Source organism: Sciurus vulgaris (genome assembly GCF_902686455.1).
Source record: "Sciurus vulgaris genome assembly, chromosome: 12".
Classification (NCBI taxonomy): domain Eukaryota; kingdom Metazoa; phylum Chordata; class Mammalia; order Rodentia; family Sciuridae; genus Sciurus; species Sciurus vulgaris.
In genome coordinates, this window is record NC_136473.1 from 1,569,381 (window position 1) to 1,581,818 (window position 12,438).

Sequence of the window (12,438 nt, forward strand, 5' to 3'; positions counted from 1 at the left end):
GATCCCCTTCAGGAGGTACGACAAGTTTGACCAGTTCACAGTGGTTGTCGGGGGCTTCATGTGGGGACGGCTGGTTCTACTCAGCAGTGATGATCCTGGCACAGACCTCCCGGGGACTGGCAGCCGGCCTGGGAGACAAGTGGGGCAAACATACAGAGCATTTCAGGCCAGCAGGCAGGGATGGCCGGCCCTGATGAACCCCTGCTACACAATCTCGGAGTTCCTCCCAGCCTCTCTTCATCTCTGCTTCTAAACCTTGGAGGTAATACTTTAAAATACGACCCCACAGCTGAGGCTGAAGGAGAGTTTGATGCTTCTTGACTGAAAGGGTCCCAATCCAACTCGGCAGGCAGAGTGAGGCCAACATCCTTGGCACTGGAACTCGGGCCCAGCACTGCGGCGACGAGTTTGCCTGAAGCTCCATTCTAACTGAGGAACAAAACATGAACGAGGATTTCAGCAAGCAGGGGTTGGTACCAGCACATCCCAGGTGACTGGATCGCTTCGTCTTCGCTTGCAGACACCTGCTTTGTGTGATTTTCTCTCTCATGGGATGTTTTCATAGGCTTTTTCTAAGAGATGAATAATGTCCCACAGTATTGCTTCAGGAGCAGAAAAAAAAAAGAAGAGGCTGCAGCTGAGCGAAATGCTTAGCGACTTCTATGGTGCTGAAGAGATATGCCGAACTCAGCAGTGTGAGGCAGCAGAAATCTGTCATTGTGTTCCCAAGGTGCTCTGTAGCCACTCGCCCAGGGAATCCCCTCCAGCCGGTGAAGACGTGGCTGTCATCGCAGTCCTGGGGCGGATTGGGCTGGAGGGCCTGCTGGGCTCCACACAGGGCACTCGGAACTCGGTAGGGGTTTCTCACCAGGGCACAAAACACTTGTCTAAGAGCTAGAGAGAGACAAAGGGAGAACACTGGCCGTGGGCTCAGGTAGCCAGGACCTGCCCTGCGGAGGAGAGCACAGGCCCGCTAAGGAAGGCCGCAGCCCAGCGCCGGGTGGATGGCTGTGCTGCAAACCCACTTCAGAGACGGCACCACCTTCCCTATTCCACTGTGTCTCCTCAAAATTGGCTCCACACCTGCCAAAGCACTCACCTGAGGTCTCGGGACTGGACGTGTGTGCAGACCTCATGGAAGTATCGGGGACCACAAGACATTAAAGTACAGGAAATAAAGATTCTGATGCAAATGGTTGTCCCTCCTCCTGCAAACCCAGCATCCTGGCAAGTCACTCCCACAAAACTAGGAGTGTAGGACTTGTCTGCACCCTGAAAGGGAAGCTGTGGAGAGGAGAGGATGGGTGGGCTGGGCCAGAGCTTTCCAACGTGGCCACCAGCATTGGCAGAAGCTGGAGAATGAGCGGAACGGACTGCCCCACACACAGATCTCCTCCATGCACGCGTGACGGCCAAATGGTGAGGAGCAGGTATGGCTGAGCAGGTGGGGGCCACTGGAGACACAGGACTCTGAGGGACACCCCTCTACAGGATGTGAGGCACCTCATTCACGCAGGCAGCCCAGGAGGAGATGCTTGACCCATTAGCCAGGCCCAACTCAAAATACAAGGAAACTCCAGGCTGCGTCCTCTGGGGCTGCGGCCTTCATGAGAAAGATAATAACCAACAGAGGGCGGGTGGCACCGGCGAGATGCACCCTGTGCCCTGGGACGCCTGCAGCCCCTCGGAAGACCCGACACAACGGCACCACAGAGGAGGTGACCGTGTCACGCACGTGTGTGCATCACCCGGTGACATTCCTCGTCCCCCCAGCCTGGAAACAGCCCACGCGGTCATGGAGATGAGGATGGTCGGCACCGCGGCCCCGTGCAGCGTGGTACTTGGTAATAAGCGTAAAGTGAAAAGAAAAATAAATGCAGTGCTCGTGCGTGCTACAGAGTGGACGGCCCTGGAGGACATCACGCTGTGTGGAAGAAGCCATCCGTGGGCCCAGGACCTCCTGTATATGAAACGGGCAGAGCAGGCCGCTCTGAGGAGATGAAGCGCAGGAGCCGGGTTTCCCGCATCATCCCAGTGCGGGAGCTCGGGATGGCGGGAGCTGCTGCCAGCGCAGGTTCCTTCTGGGTGATGAACATGTTCTCAGATGGTGCTGGCGGCCACTCCAGGAGTGTCCACTAAAAACCAAGGCTGCGCACTTTCAATGGGTGAATCACATGTCAAGAAAATTTACCAAAGGAAAAGAAAGGACTTGGAAAACACCAGACTTGTGTAGCCATATTAGACAAATAGAGCAACAGGTCGGTGGGTCACCAGGGAGGCCAGAACCATACTCACCCAGTAAGAAAATTCACATTCCAAATTGGTAGGAAAATAAAGAAATTTTTACAGTAAGTAGTTCAGTGAATCAAGACAGAAACTTGGCTACTCATCTGTGAAAGAAAACCAAAGTTAGATGCTCACAGCATGTGTGAACAAGTTCCTTGTGGGCAGACTGGGGACAGCCGAAGGGCTGCAGAGGGGTCAGTCACCCAGAAAGGCCGTGGAGTCCTCTGGGGGACACGTGACCAAAACATCACAGCCAAACCAAGTCTCTGGGAGGTGCTGAGCATCTGCTGTGGCCTCGGCTGGCCGTGAGACGTCAGCTGTGGCTGTCAAAGACGGAAGGAAGGACCATTCGAGTACCGTCCAGGGGCCACAGACCCTGCTCTCGGTCCCGGTTTAGGGTGTTATGGGAGTCAGATGAACGTCCCACACATGCTCATCACCATGATGAAGGCCGTGAGACCCAGGAGGGGGACGTGGCCCCTTAGGAGATGAGGTGAAGCTGAAGGCGAGCAGGGCACGGCCCGGTGGGAAGCACCCCAGGGGAGAGCACTGTGGGTGGGCTGACTGGTCTCTTGCCTCCTCCACCTCTGCGGGGTCTCTCCCTCCAGCCCTTGGGGACATTCTGTGGCAGGGTAGCAGCTCAGGTTTGTGAGCAGGGCCACATCTGGGACCACGGCAGACGCAAGTGCTGCTCTGATAACAAGAATGACAACTTCAGAAGCTGTTGGTCAGCAGCCATCTGCCCAGGGCTGTGGTGGACCAGAGCCTACAGCAAGGGGCTGCCCTCAGAGCAGCCTGTGGACAGAAGCCCAGGGGCAGCAGTGGCCAACAGCAGCCAGTCCTGAGGGTGGCAGAGCCCAGGGTGGGTTCCACTTGGAAATTCCCGAGGACCTCAGCTGGGGTCAGGGTCTCAGTCCTTCCTGCCGCCTCTGGGAAGAAGGGTCATTCTGGGACAGCAGCAGATCTGAGTGTCCCACTACTCATACTTTCTCTCATTTGGAAATGTCACCCAGAGCCATCTGCCAGTCAAGAGCCTGGCTCAATCTGGTTTCTCACCTTCGTCTGGGCACTGCGTGTGCCTTGGTGCCTCTCTGCTGATGATCGTGGAGCCAGCCCAGAAGACTTCCATGCACTGGTCAGCTAAGAGACCATGCATAGAGGAAAGGCCACATCTGGGTGGGGTGGGGAGGACGGGAAGGCAGGTGGCCATGCAGACTGGCCCTCTCAAATTGGCAATGGGGGCCTGGGGATGTAGCTCAGTTGGTAGAGTGCCTGCCTCGCAAGCACAAGGCCCTGGGTTCAATCCCAGCACCGCAAAAAAAAAGAAAAAAAAATTTGCAATGGGATTGCTGAGGTGACCAATGGACCGTGGCCCCACCCGCACTTCAGCCCCATCTTCCTGCCTCACGGTCCCAGAACCAGGTGTCTGGGAGGTCAACCCTCCGAACAAAACAGAATTGGCTATCAACCAGCGAGTCATTTCAGGATGAGAAATGTGACTGCAGGAGGACCAGACATTCACATCAGCCGGACCCACCTCTCCATGTGGGCCAGGTCTGTGGGAAGTGCATGTATGATGTTGCTCGGTGACCAGAGAGCCAGAGCAGGACACCTGTGTCCATTGTGTGTGCCACCCCTCCTCCCAGGTCACAGCAGGACACCTGTGTCCATTGTGTGTGCCACCCCTCCTCCCAGGTCACAGCAGGACACCTGTGTCCAGTGTGTGTGCCACCCCTACTCCCAGGTCACAGCAGGACACCTGTGTCCAGTGTGAGTGCCATCCCTCCTCCCAGGTCACAGCAGGACACCTGTGTCCAGTGTGAGTGCCACCCCTCCTCCCAGGTCACAGCAGGACACCTGTGTCCATTATGTGTGGCACCCCTCCTCCCAGGTCACAGCAGGACCTCTGTGTCCAATGTGTGTGCCACGCCTCCTCCCAGGTCACAGCAGGACACCTGTGTCCATTGTGTGTGCCACCCCTCCTCCCAGGTCACAGCAGGACACCTGTGTCCAGTGTGAGTGCCACCCCTCCTCCCAGGTCACAGCAGGACACCTGTGTCAATTGTGTGTTCCACGCCTCCTCCCAGGTCACAGCAGGACACCTGTGTCCAGTGTGTGTGCCACCCCTCCTCCCAGGTCACAGCAGGACACCTGTGTCCAGTGTGAGTGTCACCCCTCCTCCCAGGTCACAGCAGGACACCTGTGTCAATTGTGTGTTCCACCCCTCCTCCCAGGTCACAGCAGGACACCTGTGTCCAGTGTGTGTGTCACCCCTCCTCCCAGGTCACAGCAGGACACCTGTGTCCAGTGTGTGTGTCACCCCTCCTCCCAGGTCACAGCAGGACACCTGTGTCCAGTGTGTGTGTCACCCCTCCTCCCAGGTCACAGCAGGACACCTGTGTCCAGTGTGTGTGTCACCCCTCCTCCCAGGTCACAGCAGGACCTCTGTGTCCAGTGTGTGTGCCACCCCTCCTCCCAGGTCACAGCAGGACCTCTGTGTCCAGTGTGTGTGCCACCCCTCCTCCCAGGTCATAGCAGGACACCTGTGTCCAGTGTGAGTGTCACCCCTCCTCCCAGGTCACAGCAGGACCTCTGTGTCCAGTGTCTGTGCCACCCCTCCTCCCAGGTCACAGCAGGACACCTGTGTCCAGTGTGTGTGCCACCCCTCCTCCCAGGTCACAGCAGGACACCTGTGTCCAGTGTGTGTGGCACCCCTCCTCCCAGGTCACAGCAGGACACCTGTGTCCAGTGTCTGTGCCACCCCTCCTCCCAGGTCACAGCAGGACACCTGTGTCCAGTGTGTGTGCCACCCCTCCTCCCAGATCACAGCAGGACACCTGTGTCCATTGTGTGTGCCACCCCTCCTCCCAGGTCACAGCAGGACACCTGTGTCCAGTGTGTGTGCCACCCCTCCTCCCAGGTCACAGCAGGACCTCTGTGTCCAGTGTGTGTGGCACCCCTCCTCCCAGGTCACAGTAGGACCTCTGTGTCCAGTGTCTGTGCCACCCTCCTCCCAGGTCACAGCAGGACACCTGTGTCCAGTGTGTGTGCCACCCCTCCTCCCAGGTCACAGCAGGACACCTGTGTCCAGTGTGCGTGTCACCCCTCCTCCCAGGTCACAGCAGGACACCTGTGTCAATTGTGTGTTCCACCCCTCCTCCCAGGTCACAGCAGGACACCTGTGTCCAGTGTGCGTGTCACCCCTCCTCCCAGGTCACAGCAGGACACCTGTGTCAATTGTGTGTTCCACCCCTCCTCCCAGGTCACAGCAGGACACCTGTGTCCAGTGTGCGTGTCACCCCTCCTCCCAGGTCACAGCAGGACACCTGTGTCCAGTGTGCGTGTCACCCTCCTCCCAGGTCACAGCAGGACACCTGTGTCCAGTGTGTGTTGCACCCCTCCTCCCAGGTCACAGCAAGACCTCTGTGTCCAGTGTGTGTGCCACCCTTCCTCCCCTGTTATGTATGGTGCACCTGCCTGAGCCGAGCTATCTACCTGTACATCCGGGTCCTGTCACTTAGCAGCTGTCTCTACACACCTGCCATCTGTCTGTCTGTGTGTGTCACCACACCTTGTGCCTCCTTCCACATATCTACCTACGTTCAGCTTCAGGGTGCCTGACTCTTGGTTGGATCAGGTCTGGTAAGAAGCACAGGCTCGGTGGTGACTCATAGAAGTCTGTGCTTCTCTAGGTAGGCAGGACATGCCCTGCAGAGCCATCCTGGGGAGCACAGGGCTTGGGCAGGGGCAGAGTGGGAGGGGAAACCGAGCCAGAGCCCCTCCTGTGGATTCTGCAGGACGTGGCAGGGGAGGAAGGTAAGCATGCCTAGGGCTGTCCAGTTTGAACAGGCCCTGGAGCCCAGGGGCTGCCCCTAGTAGTCTGGGACTGGCCTTAGAACCTGGTGGCCCAGAGTGGGAGAGCCCTTGGAGAAGGTGGGTGTGGTCCTGTACTCGTTGGTGAGTGTTTGAAAGGCAGGCTTGCAGGTGAGTTGTCAGTTGTCCCTGTGGGAGGCCAACCTGAAAGGGCAGTCCCCGTGCCCTGGTGCCACCACGTCAGTCCTGCTTTCTGTCTCTGTCAGCCATGGGTCATGAGAGTCATGTTCCTTGAGAACCTGGCAGAGAAAGGGCCAGCAGTAGTGCCTGCCCAATTAGGAACGCGCTGCTTTGCTGGCCAATGTCAGGGCCAGAGTGGAGCAAGGCAGACAGGAGAGAGCCGTGGAGGCCGGGGGGAGTGTGGACGGGAATGCTGTGTCCAGCAGGAGCATCCACCCTGGGGGATACCCGCGATGGTCCAGGCACCCAGGACCCTGAGAAAGCGTTAGCAGAGGTACTGCCCAATGAAACCCAGCGTGGGAGGCGCCATTACCATGTTAGTGTCCCCACTTTGCAGATGGGAGCCTCAGACCAGACAGGTGCAGTCACTCACCCACAGCCTTTCAAGGTGAACCTGATGGAGCTGCATTCTGTCTACCACCCCGGAGAATCCAGGATAGGGGCCGGATCTGGAGCAGGAGACGCAGCCAGGCCAGGAGCGCCGAGGGCAAAGGTGAGCAGGCACGCCCCCTGAGCGGGATGAAGTTCCCTGTCCCGTTCCGCCCTGCCCAGAACTGAAGTCACCAACGCTTCCAGCATGTCCAAGCGTCTGCACTGCCTGCGGCTCGTCGGTTGGTACCAGCTTGCCTCTGAGATCAGCTGTCCTGGAATGCAGTGCCGTGATCGAGGGACCCTGCTTTACTAACAAGGCCCCAAAGCACAAGAGCAGGAGGGAAGGAGGGGGGCATGGAACACAGAGGTAGGTTACTGGCACCCGTGGCAGCACTGCAGGGCCCCCAGAAGAAGACACGGCTATGCAGGGCTGAGGCTTCCTGGGTCTCAGGTATGCTCTGGGGGCCTTGGAACCAGTCTGTCCCCTAGGATTAGGGAACGATTGCAGTTTCCATGACAAGGTCCACATGCATCTTTTCATATAACATGGTAGTATTAGTACAGGTCACAGCAGAACTTCATAGTGTATCTGGCATTTGCTGGCACTGTGGGTCGATGATAAATATGATCCCTGACTTTACAGTAATTCTGCTCATGGATTTGAGCAAAGAACAGCCCAAGTGGAAACGATACAATTGAGGAGCCAGGTCACTCTGGGATCAGCATGGCGGCCTGTGGAGGTTCTTCCACTGACTTTCCACAGGTCCGGAGGGAACACAAGCTGAGCACAGTTCTGCCAGAGTCAGGGAGGAGGGTCCTGGTACCTGTGGATGGCCAGGGACTGGTTCTTGGGGGGCATTTTGCAGGCAGCAGGCCGGGCTGCCCTAAATGTGGTTTGCTCAGCTGCTTTGGAAAGCTGCCTGGGCGCTGGCTCTGACCAGCTGGCTGGTGGAGGGAGGACTGCACAAGGTCACCCCCTTCCCACCCCCGTGCCCTCATGAAGCACACAGTCAGCCTGCAGATGGTGGGGGAGGCCACACCTGAGGGCCCAGGCCTCAGCCAGGTGAGACCCAGGGTGCAGGGTCAGAGTGTACCGGTCAAGATGATCCCCTGGCTGCCTCTGGCTCCTCCCTGGGCTCCAGCCCATGTTGAAGACCAGTTGCTTCAGGAGCCCCCTACCCAGAAAGCACCCTCTGGGCATCTCTGGACTGTCATTTCCCCAGGCCGGGCCCCTGGGAAGGTGCAAGTTTGTGCAGTTGTTCTTCTCACTGGCAAAACTGAGCCCAGACAACTGTTTTCCAGAACAAATAGCAACGGCTCTTGTTGCACATTGGGGCAGCAATCGGGGGTCAAGCTGTTGGACAGAGCTTGAGGCTCCAGTTGCTAAGTGGTCAGCCATGGAACTTCACCCTTCTCTGCCACCTCCCGCTCCAGGAGGGCCTTTCTCATGACCCCTCAGAGCTCTGAAGACACCATGACAACTATGTCAGTCCAGCAGCCTGGAAACCAGCCTCGGGAGGGGCTGGAGGCAGATCCCGTGTGCCCAGGAAGGACAGCCAAGGCTGCCTGCACCTGGGACGGTCACCCTGGCAGTGCTCTCCCTGGGGCCAGCCAGGGAGGTACCCACTTTGGCTGAGCTCAGGTCTGTGGCCAGGAGGCCAAGCTTTGCTTGGGTTGCCCGGAAGCCTTGGCTCAAGGCCTCTTCTCAGGCTCAGCACGCTCCTCTGTCCCAGGGGCCAGTGCGTGCTCCTTCAGGCCGGTGCGTGAGACCTACCTAAGAGGAAGTTCCTAGGAGGAGGGAGCTTCTTGTACAGCCGAAGTTGGGCTACAGGTGAGCCTGTCACCGACTGGCAGGCAGACATCCAGGGCTGAGCAGCGCGGCGTCTCGCTAAGTATCCCACTAACCGGGGGTGGCACAGGGCACTGAGAGCCAGGTGGGTGCGGCGAGACAGAGGGGAGGCTGAGGGCCCCGCAGAGCCCAGGAGTTCACTCTTTGGTGACCACTGGTGCCACTGGATGAGGACTCAGCACGCAGTTGACAGCCACCTCTGCCCCAGCCTGGTCTGCACATGCCCACTCGGCCGCTCTCTGCCCTGATTCCTCCCACATCCCAGCTGCCGTGTTCCACCTTCCTGGGGATGGCCGACCACCACAGGCCATTGTCTTGGTGATCTTGACAGATACTGGGGGCAGGGAGTTGGAGACACCTTCACCTGCCTGTTGGCCCGAGTGTCCCCTGTGATGTGCCCGTTTTCCTACAGCTTTCCCCTTTTCCTGACTCATCTGCAGCTTAATCCTCAATGCCAGTCTTTTGTCGGGTATAGAAAGTAGCTGTATGTCCTCCAGGAAATACTGTCATCCACCTGTTAGCTGAGGACCTGAGGTGGTCGCCGAACAGAAATCCTGGCTTCCAAGTTAGTGCAGCCAATTGCATCGCTCTTGTCGTGTATCTTTTTTGTAGTTTCACGATGAAAGCCGACGCCAATCAAAGCGCTTACGAAGGTGTTTCCTCTGCATCTCCTTCTAGCACCTACTTTCCCGTAGTGTTAAAGCTTTCTGCTGGCTGTTCGGCTTTACCTTTTGTAGTTAGGTATTTAATGAATCTGGGGATTTGAAGCTTTAATTGGGCGAAGGTCTGGGTTGGAGTTTGACAATTTTCACACCATGTGTACATGCACAGACCCACATAAGCACACTCACACACCCACACGCACAACACGTATGAATAGGTATGCACATATGCACACCAATAGCACACACACAGGCTGAGGGCCCCCGGGGGGTCTGCACGGTGTCTCCGCTCTGTCCTTCTGACTCTGAGGACACAGCTCTAGACCCAGCCCTGGGGGCTGCCCGCTGGAGGCTGCTGTGTTCTGTCCTGGGGAGGTGTTGTGGCATCACGGGTGGCCGTGCTGACGACAGAGGTGGCCACCTCCTGTAGCTCCACTTGTTCCCCCAGGGAGGCAACGGCAGCTGTCAGCAGAGAGCTGAACTGAGGTGGCCTTGGTGTCCTGGCTGGGAAGCCACACGTGCTCTGCGCCTGAGAGGGGTGCTGGCCTCCTGGCTGCGTCCCTCCCACCTGCGTCCCTCCCACCCACGTCATCCACCATCCCCGAGTGGCAGTGTGCTTAGGAAAGGGGAAGCGTCTGACTAAGGGTGTGGGACGAAGCCGGCACCCGTGGAGAGGCTGGTGGTGGTAACACAGCGGGAGAGTGACGGCCACGTGCCGGCAGCGCCCATTGCTGTGCTAAGGCCCCAGGCGATGGGCTTACGAGGAAAGGCTTGTTTTGGCTCAGATTTGGAGGCTCCAGTTCAAGATGGGGAGGCGCAGTGAGGCAGGCACAGCACGGCAGGAGCGTGAGGCAGAGCAGAACCTCACCTTGCCAGCCAGGGGGATGAGGAGCCAGGGCAGGGGTCCCTGGGGCCTCTTGAAGGTCCCCCAACCACCTCAAGCCCACCCACCAGGCCCCTCCCGACGAGGCTGGGACAGAGCCTGGGCACGCGGCCTCTGGGGACACTCATGCAGGTTCACACCACGCACGGACACACACACACACACGCACTGGCTTGGTGTGTCTGCCGAGCTTGTGCACATCTGTGGTGCTTGGTGCTGGGATGCGCTCTGAGCAGGACGGACGAGAAGCTTCCACAGGGTGAAGGCTGCTTCGGGCTGGGCTCTTCCTGCGCACCCATGTGCACTCGCGGTTCTCAGGACATTGCTGCTGAGCAGGGACCGCGATCACCCTTCCCTTGTAACTGGGGACGTGAGCAACGTGAGGCTAAGCAGCTACAAGGCTCCCGAGGGTCGGAGTCCATGTGGACCCAGGCCATCTGCACCAGGCCCCACCGGGACTTCTTGGAACAGACCTGTGCAGTAAGGTGCCAAGGGGCACATGCCATTTCCCAAACACCATGCCCTCCTGGCCAGGCTGCCAACACACGGTGCCAGGACCCCAGCTTTGGCAACTGGAGCGTGAACCAGGCATGTGCACCAGGTAGCGAGTGTGTGCAAGAGGGTGGAGCCTCCAGGTGGGAGCTGGCGCCATCGTGCCTGCTGAGGGAACAACTGGCAGGGGTGACCTGATGGTCTCCCAGGTGGGCCAGGCAGCTGAACAGGAGCACTTGGTCCATGAAGCACTGGCCACAGAGGTGGTGGCTGACATTGTCTGGGCGGGGAGGGAGCGCGTCAGGGGCAGAACCCTTCTAAGCAGGGCTTGAAGGAGGACTGCGAGGCCCACAGGCAGAGCGCAGAGGACATGCAAGGTGCCCGCTGCCAGGTAGGTGCATCTAGGGAGCCAGTGGGCCGGGAGGAGGGAGGCGGGCAGGGGAGAGGTGGGCCGTGGAGGGCGGGAAGCTGGGTCTTAATCTGAGCGTTTATCAGCAGCTTGCAGGGGAGGAGGCTGTGTCTGAGCAGCTGCTGCCCAGGGAGCCTAGGGAGGAGGCGGGTGGGCAGAGGGGAGACCAGCAGAGTCCAGTGCTGCATCCCAGGGCGTGTCAGAAATGATGGAAGCCAGAGGACTGGGCTCCAGGGTGCATAGGGACCGTCATTTCCATGACCTCACCCAGACCAGTTACCCTCAAGCCCCCCTACCGAATGCCACCGTGCCAGAGCCTCGGCACAGAAATCTGGGGACACGCGTTCAGTCCCCAGCAGGGTCCTGCCTGGCACTGGCTCCTTTCCCTGCAAGTGGCCCTTCGGCCCAGGCTGAGGGCCACTCCTCCCACGCTCCTGGTGCTCCTGGCGGCACTGACCCCATGCCCAAGGCTCAGGGGCCGAGAGTGGGGCCAATCCCTGCCTGCCGGAACAGGCTGAGGTGAGGTGCCAGGTGGGCACAGCCAGAGTAAAGGGAGTCCTGCTTGACCACGGGGCAGGGGCCAGGACGGCCCTCCTCCCCTCTAGGGTGAGAAGAAATCGTGCCCCCAGGAGGCTGGAAAGCCATCTTGGAGGCAGGCAGGGAGTTAGCTGGGAAGAGGGTGACCTGTCAGGCAGCTGGCATGGGAGGCAGCAGGCCCAGGGCTGGGCTGGCGGGGAAGCAGCTCTGAAGCCCGAGGGCCAGTCTGTTTAGACTGGGAGTCTAACTGGAACTGAGAGCAAGCTCGACACAGACGAGAACTCTGCCTGGAAATCCTGGGCCTGAAGTTGGACCCTGCGCAGAGATGGAGGTCCAATCCTGCAACTGCTCAGCATGGGCAGGGAGGCCATGCCAGCTTTTGTCACCAGAAGGTGGTTTGAATAGGTGGCTCCAAGACCACGGGAACAGGCAGAGACCTGTGACGCCCAGAGCAACGGTTGGAGCCCGTGCTTGGCCCGGGGTGTGAGCAGGGCCCAGCCGGGTCCCCCCAGCCCTGGGCCTTCTCGGGGCGGAGGGAGCCCTGCCTGGAGCCTGGTCCCCCCAGGCTGGCTCTGTCCTTGCTGGGCCTGAGACCCGGGCAGGGGTGGCCGTGGTGCCCAAGGGAGGGCCTGAGCTGGCCCCCGACCAGGAGTTCTTCCGGACGCTGGCCTCCCCAGCACCAGGGTTGGGCCGACGCCGCGGCTCCGCCGCACCGTGCACACACGCGCTGTGGTTTCCACAGAAGGTCCGCCCACCGCCTGTGCCTTGGGCAGAGAGCAGAGGCCCGCGTCCTCGCCTGGGCTCTGCTCCCTGGAGCCCTGGTACTCGGGGCTCGAGGTCACTGCCCGTCCACTTCTCAGCAGCATGAGCGCTCAAGGTGAAGGCCACCAGCCCA